At 34.0% G+C, this 8,444-nt stretch overlaps 1 long non-coding RNA gene across 1 annotated transcript; it reads right to left on the bottom strand.

The window, feature by feature from the left end:
* Positions 1-284: 284 nt before the first annotated feature.
* Positions 285-7,289, bottom strand: LOC127876242 (uncharacterized). Its single transcript, XR_008047752.1, has 3 exons — positions 7,178-7,289; positions 6,889-6,963; positions 285-347 (listed from the first exon to the last, which is right to left on the bottom strand). It is a non-coding gene; the product is annotated as an uncharacterized LOC127876242 (long non-coding RNA).
* Between the last annotated feature and the right edge of the window lie 1,155 nt (positions 7,290-8,444).

Raw genomic sequence — 8,444 nt, 5'->3', positions numbered from 1 at the left:
AACATCACTATTGTTTCATTATTCAATGCAATTAGAATTAGCAATATTCCTGTAATTCAATTTAATAAATAACGCGTTTTTTATTGTTAGTAAACTGTCAAATGATGTAAATGTCATATTTACTTCCATTTTAATGCCCAAATTTCTAAAGCTAATATACTTAAATTATACCGTGGCCATGAAATCAAACCGATACACTGGCTTTTGCATCTAAGGAAGTTTGATAAATTATATTTAACAACAATAATTAAAACATTTTTTTTAAATTTATTTATTTTGTTTAGCATACATATCATTGCAACATTAGCATGGCTTTTCTTTAATCGCTCCACCAGCCGCCAGAAACACTGAAAGAGACATTTAAAGTCAAGTAAATTATAGCACATGGAACTTATTTAAACAAACAATCAATGAACTGAAAAAATTCATTTAATCTCAACCAGTGTGATGATGTTAAATTCAATTGAATTAATAAAATTCTATGCGATGGCTCCGTACATACAAAATTTCTCAATTACCATCAATTAAGAGGCCATAAATCTAAAGTTGATCCCAACAAAACTTGAAAGTGTACAGAATCATATTAAACATTAATTTTAAAGGGACTCCGGTAATTAATAACATATATAAAACAATAAAAACGTGTCATGCTTATTCATATTTGTACAATTAACCAAATAAAACTAAAACACACAATTGTTAAAAAAATAATAAACAAAATGGTTGCTTCATGCGACATCCTCATCTCGATATAGTGGTCAATTGCGCCAATTTATTTTACAATCACATAATGCTTGACAAAGTTGTGGTCCAAACACAACTTTACTTTAACCATGTCTTTAGAGGCAACAAGGTTCACCCACTTCTTCGTGACCATGACCTAGCAATGTCATCAATGACAATTTGCATCAATATCCATAAGATTATAGATAGTCATATACCAGCTTAAATACATGGTAATCTCTATGTCCGTAAGAACTTTCTTTTAAAATACTAGTATTCTGTGACAAAAAAGAACTGACTCCAGAGGATGACACATGCCCCCGCTGGGTTTTTGACATTTGGGATAGGGACCTCCCTTGTCAAATAAAAACGCACTTTTTACCAAAACACACATTTAGCGCACTTAAAAGTGCGTTAATTGTGTGTTTTTTGTTAATATGTGCGTTTTCAGTGTTCAAAAGTGCATTTAAGTGCGCTTTTTGTGTGTTTTTACTTTTCAAGTGCGTTATTTTAGTGAAAAAGTGCGTTTTTTGTGTGTTTTCTTCATCTGTAAGTGCGCTTTTGAGTGTAGATGTGAGCAAAATGTGTGTTTTTTATCTAAGAAGTGCGTCTTTTATTTAGGAAGTGCGTTTTTTGTGTGTTTTCTTCATCTGTAAGTGTGCTTTTGAGTGTAGATGTGAGCAAAATGTGTGTGTTTTTTCTAAGAAGTGCGTTTTTTATTTAGGAAGTGCGTCTTTTATCTAAGAAGTGTGTTTTAAGGTTTACAGATGTGGGTTTTTTCTCACAAAAGTGCGTTTTTCTATTTTGATGTGCGTCTTTTTTAAGCATAAGTTAGTCTTTTATTTCATAAGTGCGTTTTTATCATATGATCTGTTTTAAAAGGATGTATCTCAAAAGACACATGTTTAACACACTTCTTAAAAAGTGTGTCTTTAACAACTGTTTAGCAAATGTTGTACAGAAATTGAACAAGAAACAAAATTGTTGCAGGCTCTAACAATTTATTTACATCAAATGATTAAACATAGACATATATCTCAGTAACCTGTAATAATATAAGGGGCAGTTTGAATAATTACTGGTTGTCCATATTAACCTGTTTAATGTTTACATACTTTATCATACAATTTCAATGCATACCCTATTGCTTACGTTTTAATCTCAAACATTTCTAAAAATTTCCACCTAAATCAGACTGTGTGTAACTAATTAAAAATATTGAAAGTGTCAAAAGTATTATGTGGGCTTGATAGTATCAATTATATTTCCTCAACATAAATAAGTATTTGAACTTTCTTCTTATACTGATATTTATACCCTAATACAATTAATGTCTACCACATTGACCATAAACATACATTTTAAAAGGCAATTAAAATAATATTTATACTATTAATATTATTTGCTAAAACCATTCAGCATGTTATATTTAAATATTTACAATTAAATATAATGTGTTAAGGGTGCCGTGTATTATTCAATAAATATTTTGGTGTTGAAATGACTGCCTTATCAGTATTTCTCAAATTATGCAACTTTTGGCTTAGACACAGCATGGTATCAGATAAGAGATTAGCCAGTCCCTATCAGTCCTCCATCTAAGCCTAACTAAGGGGTGTTGATATACTTTTGATTTGTTCAGGCACCATCTATTTGAGAGCACAGATAGGAAGTTATTTTTTGAAAACAAGCAGCATCAGCAACTGACTTTAAGCTAGAATTAAGACTTATTATTCTAGTGTAAAATGTCTTGAAATACTTTCAGCATGAAGTATTGTGTGATGAAAAAAATGTGTATTTACTACAATGTGTAAATCAACAATAAAGGAGATTAAAAGTGGGTGGTTAAAGACATATAAAGTGATATGGTCTAGTTCAACAACTGCCTGTATTTTTGGAATATTGAAGAACAGTCTGTTGTAACAGGTTCGTATTTTCAATTCTGCATCCCTTTTTTATTTAGTTTATTGAATTAATTATGATTATTATCATATTTATGTATTGTCACTGGGAAATGTAAATGGATGAGTAAATGTAATGCAATTTTAAAGAAAAACAACACCATTTGAATTATTATGGCTGTATTTTATGGTTATTGTCATCTTAAAGTTATTAATACCTATTTTTGGTCATTAATGAACAGATTTTTCCCCCATATTAAATGAGAACTTTTAAATTTAAAGGTTAAACCCCATGGAAAGAATGTGCATCATCGCATCGCCTGCCAAAAAGGGAGCAAAAGAGAGACTACCTGATGTATGGACTTGAATACCAGGTTTTACCCTGCACAAGCTGGCCGACATGAGGAGAACAGGAGTGGGAAAACCGCGCCCTCTCCTTGACCAAGAAAAGCTGGATTTGTTTAGAGGTAAAACTATACAGGGTACTGGTTATTGCATTTTGAAAGGTGTCACACTTCCGACCAGTCCACACAGCAAAATGAGACCACGTATCGTACATTTTCGAACAGTATTTTCTATCAAACGTATTTATTTATGAAAATCGTTAAGTCACATGTGATCAGGGGATTAAAATTGCAAAATAAACAACCAAAAACAACAAGCAAACAAACTAGTTTTGATTTAAATTTATAATTTTTATAGCAACAAGATTACCATAACAGCAATATTCAACACTTACATTATAAAATATCTTTCAGGACCTGATCAAATGAGATCATGCACGAGACGCATCGCAAAAAAGCCATGACAGTATAATAGTTGCAAAGAAGTTTGACCGGCTGGTGGCAGACTTGGAGAGAAAGATGAGAGCTGCACTCCGCTGCCTCAAAGAAATGCTGAAAGACCTTGATTGATATGCATCTTTCTTATGTATATAGCTGTTCGTGTATATATAGTACATGTTATTATAGTATGCTATTATTTTTTGTTTATTTATAATCAAATTATGTTTATATTTATATCAAATTGCCATTGATATTTAATTACTCATGTATGTAAAAAATGTTGGTGTACATTAAAGTATAAAATTGAAATATCTTGTAATTATTAAAATACACAAATGTATATGTTTATATAATTATTGGTTTTTATTGCATATCTGAATTAAAAAAAACTTTTAACAGCATATAATTGAATCAACTGTTAAGGCAAAAGATGCACCTTTAACGCACATGTGTGCTTTTTGTGAGCGCGTTTTTTGCTGCCATTCATGTGCGTAAATTGTGCGTTTTGTGTGGGTTATAACTGCGCTTAACGTGCGTAAAATGTGCGCTTTTTGTGAGTTAAATGTGCGCTTTTTTATTTAAAAAGCGCACATTTAACGCACATAAAAGCGCACATTTAACACACATGTGCGCTTTTATGTGGGTTATAACTGCGCTTTTCGTGAGTTAAATGTGCGCTTTTTAAATAAAAAAGCGCACATTTAACTCACAAAAAGCGCACATTTAACGCACATAAAAGCGCACATTGAACACACATGTGCGCTTTTATGTGGGTTATAACTGCGCTTTTCGTGAGTTAAATGTGCGCTTTTTAAATAAAAAAGCGCACATTTAACTCACAAAAAGCGCACATTTAACGCACTTAAAAGCGCACATTTTACACACATAAATGGCAGTCAAAAACGCACTTATAAAAAGCGCACATTTAACGCACATAAAAGCGCACTTTAACACACATGTGCGCTTTTATGTGGGTTATAACTGCGCTTTTTGTGAGTTAAATGTGCGCTTTTTAAATAAAAAAGCGCACATTTAACTCACAAAAAGCGCACATTTAACGCACTTAAAAGCGCACATTTTACACACATAAATGGTAGTCAAAAACACACTTATATAAAAAGCGCACGTTTAACGCACATTTAACGCACATAAAAGCGCACATTGAACACACTTATAAAAAGCACACGTTTAACGCACATAAAGCGCACATTTATCCACAAAAAGCGCACATTTTCTTGTTTGTGTGTTTTTGTTAAAAACTCACTCGGTATGAAAAAGCGCACAAAAAACGCAGTGCCAATACCGCCACGTTTAACGCACGCAAAACGTACGTAAAACGTACATTTCACACACTTTTTTGAGAAGGGCTTGGTCAAACACACGACAGACCAGCTGCACCTCTTAATGCAAAAACCATAAAGAGACCTGAGCCGCGCGTGTCACTTCGTCTTCTGTGCTACACATTTGTACCAAGTTATTTTAAAAGCAATTCATTGATAACAAAGATGTTGACTCAACACGCCTTTAAATGCAGATGATGAAATATGATCTTGAAAGTATAAGTGTGACCTTGACCTTTGACCTGGGGAACTGGGTCTTGCCCGTGACACTTCGTCATATAGTGCTATACATTGTGCCACGTTATTTTAAAATCCATCCACTAATGACAAAAATATGGACAGGACACGCCTATCAATGCACTTAAAATAATACCTTAAAAGGTTAATTGCGACCTTGATTTTTGAGATAAGGATGGTCTTAAGCCCGACATTCCCTCTTACTGTGCTACATATTTGTGCCAAGGTATTTTAAAATCCATCAACTAATGACAAACATATGGACTGGACACATCTATAAATGCACAATCATATAATATACCAGTAAGCTTGAAAGTCTAAGTGTGACCTTGACATTTTAGCTAGGGACCTAGGTCTTTCAAGCGTCACTTCATCATACTGTGCTTTACATATGTGCCATGTCATTTTAAAATCCATTAATGACAAAGATATCGACCAAACAGGCCAATCAATGTAGAATCTTAAAATATGACCTTAAAAAGCTAAGTGTGACCTTGAACTTTGAGACAGGGACCAGGGTCTTGCACGTGACACTTCCTCTTACTATGCTACACATTTGTGCCAGGTTATTTAAAAATCCATCCATAAGTTGTAAAGATATAAACGAGACACACAATTGTGGACAGACGTACTAACCAACATACGATTAAAACAAGAGCACCACATAACGGGTGCCAACGCTCGGCTGTGGGTGCAATTTTGAATAAATGAAAGTTTGTCAGAATTTTTTTTTTGTCGTCACAGTGACCTTGACCTTTGACCTAGTGACCCAAAAATGGGTGTGGCGTGTAGAACTCATCAAGATGCATCTACATATGAAGTTTCAAAGTTGTAGGTGGAAGCATTTTGATGTTAGAGCAAAATGTCAAGGTTTCAGCACGACGCGGACGGCGGACGAAGAGCTTGCTATGACAATACCTCGGGTTTTCTCCAAAAACAGCCGAGCTAAAAATTATGTGCCAGCCTTTAGGCATAAACATTCATCTCTTTTCTTAATGCATGTCATACACAATATTTCTCCTATATAAAAGTACAACCATGCCACTCCTTTTATCACAAGCCAATACCTGTAGGGTGTAGTACACCAGGACTTGATCATGTGTAGTTTATCAGCACCTGGACCTTCTAGTGTCTGGCCAGTTACTGTAAATTAATTAATGTATAAATATTATAATTTAACAATACTTAGTATTCATTCGTAAAATGAACCCTTATATGTATATATAGGAAAGGGGTCATTTCATAATGACAATTCTTGCGTGCAGTGGAACATTAAAGTTCTAGTTAAACCTTCTTGAATAAAATGTTCACGAGAAAACCTGTATGAGCAAGTGCACTTTAGTTAATGTCTTTAAATGGCACTATTTTCAGAAAAGAAATCCTACCAGGACCATGTTGTGAATATTTTTTTTTTTTTTAAAGAGTCCATCAATAAAGGATTGCTTTTTATAAAATGTATAGCCATTACACGTAAAATTAGGAAATTTATGATATTTTTAAAAAAAAAATGTATTCCTTCATATAAAAGGAGGGGGGACATCATTATTTGTCCTGTTTGTGCAGCAATTGCAATTTAATCACAAAGTAGCCTCATATCACAGATAAAAAATGTTTGTGAAACATGCATGCCATCCTAAATGCATATTTACAGTACAATAGTACGTTCATATGCTACCATACAATAAAAGATCCTGAATAGAAATGATTTGGCAAAAAACATGAAAATACAATTATCATATTATGTGTTCCCAGGACAGATGAGAAATTACTTCATGAAATAGAAAGGTTAGAATGTGAGCTTGACCTTGTGTTCTGTTAGTTACAGGCAACTTAGGTTGAGAGTGTCAAGAGGTACTTAAGTATATCTCTCAGATACTATTTTCATACAACAAAACCATATACCGGGTAAAGATGTGACCTTGACCTTTGGAGTATCAACACCAAAATGGATAGAAGTCTTCGTCTTGGCATAAAGAACTGAAAAAATCACTTGAACAAGGTTGCTAATAAAGAAAATTAATAATATGGCCTAGTGACATGGACCTTCAAGATATTAACGCCAAAATCAATAGCTGTCTTCCTCTAGTGGTAAGCAACAACTAATCCAAATATGAGGAAGAGTCACAGACAGAACTTAAGATATCCCTTCAACAAGGCTGTCACATAAAGGAAGTATGTATGTGACCTTTACCTTAGAGGAATCAAAGCCAAATTCAATAGGGGTCTTCCTCTAGTGGTGAGCAGCATGTCATGTGATTGATGACAATTGTTCAGGGTTATATCCGAAATTTAAGTTCAGTGTTGTTTCTCTCATCCATCTAGAGGGTTGATGTCACATTTGCTTCAAATTCTGCACTTAGATGCCAAGACGTCCCTAAACCTGTAATGCAGGAACGTTGACTCGCATGAGCAGCAATACTTAAGGTAAAGTAGTAGTTATAACAATCTACGTGTCCAACTACATGTAGCAACAATTTCCTTGTATAGATATAGTACAATTAAATAATCTTCAAAACATAATCATACAGTTGTTTTTTTACCCGTATTTGAAATGTAAAACATCAAACTTTATTATATTTCTCTGTCTTCATTGTTAATCATATTTATACATATCAAGACATGATATAGTCTCAGTATAGCCCCCAGGGATTGTTCTTGAAGTATGGGTATATATGTATCTTGTTCTGAGAAAACTGGGCTTAATGCATGTGCGTAATGTGTTGTCCCAGATTAGCCTGTGCAATCCGCACAGGCTAATCAGGGACAAAACTTTCTGCTTTTATGACATTTTTTGTTTAAATGAAGTCTCTTTTTAGCAAAAATCCAATATAAGTGTAAAAGTGTCGTCCCAAAATTACCACTGATATTCCCATGACCTAGTTTTTTTATCTGGCATGGCCCATGTTCGAACATGGCCATAAGATCATCTAGATACAACTTCTGACCAAGTTTGGTGAAGCTCGGATGGAAACTACTTGAATTAGAGAGCGGACTCCATGCTAAATGTTTAAAACACACTAAGTGACCCCGTGACCTTGTTTTTGACCCGGCATGACCCATATTCAAACTTGACCTAGACATCATCTTGATACAACATCTGACCAAGTTTGGTGAACATCGGATGAAAACAACTTGAATTGGAGAGCGGACACTAATAACGGACGGATCGAAAGACAGACAGACCGACCAACCGACAAGCTCATTCCTATATACCCCCCTAAACTTTGTTTTTGGGGGTATAATAAAAGCAAAAAATCACTGCCAGATTTAGTCACATTTTGTGTTTTATGTTTTAATGTTCTGTTTTTTATTTTTCTGTTAGGCAAATGGTCATTTGCCTTAAATAAGGGATTTTTTGTTGATAATAAGGTGTTCTCTCCTGATAATGTTTTGGGAGTTTCTTAATTTTATATCAGTGAATTTTCCCCCAATTTTTTACAGCCGAACACAGGCTGTTT

This window comes from Dreissena polymorpha, chromosome 1 (genome assembly GCF_020536995.1).
Source record: "Dreissena polymorpha isolate Duluth1 chromosome 1, UMN_Dpol_1.0, whole genome shotgun sequence".
NCBI lineage: Eukaryota > Metazoa > Mollusca > Bivalvia > Myida > Dreissenidae > Dreissena > Dreissena polymorpha.
This window is presented reverse-complemented; position numbering and strand designations above follow the sequence as displayed.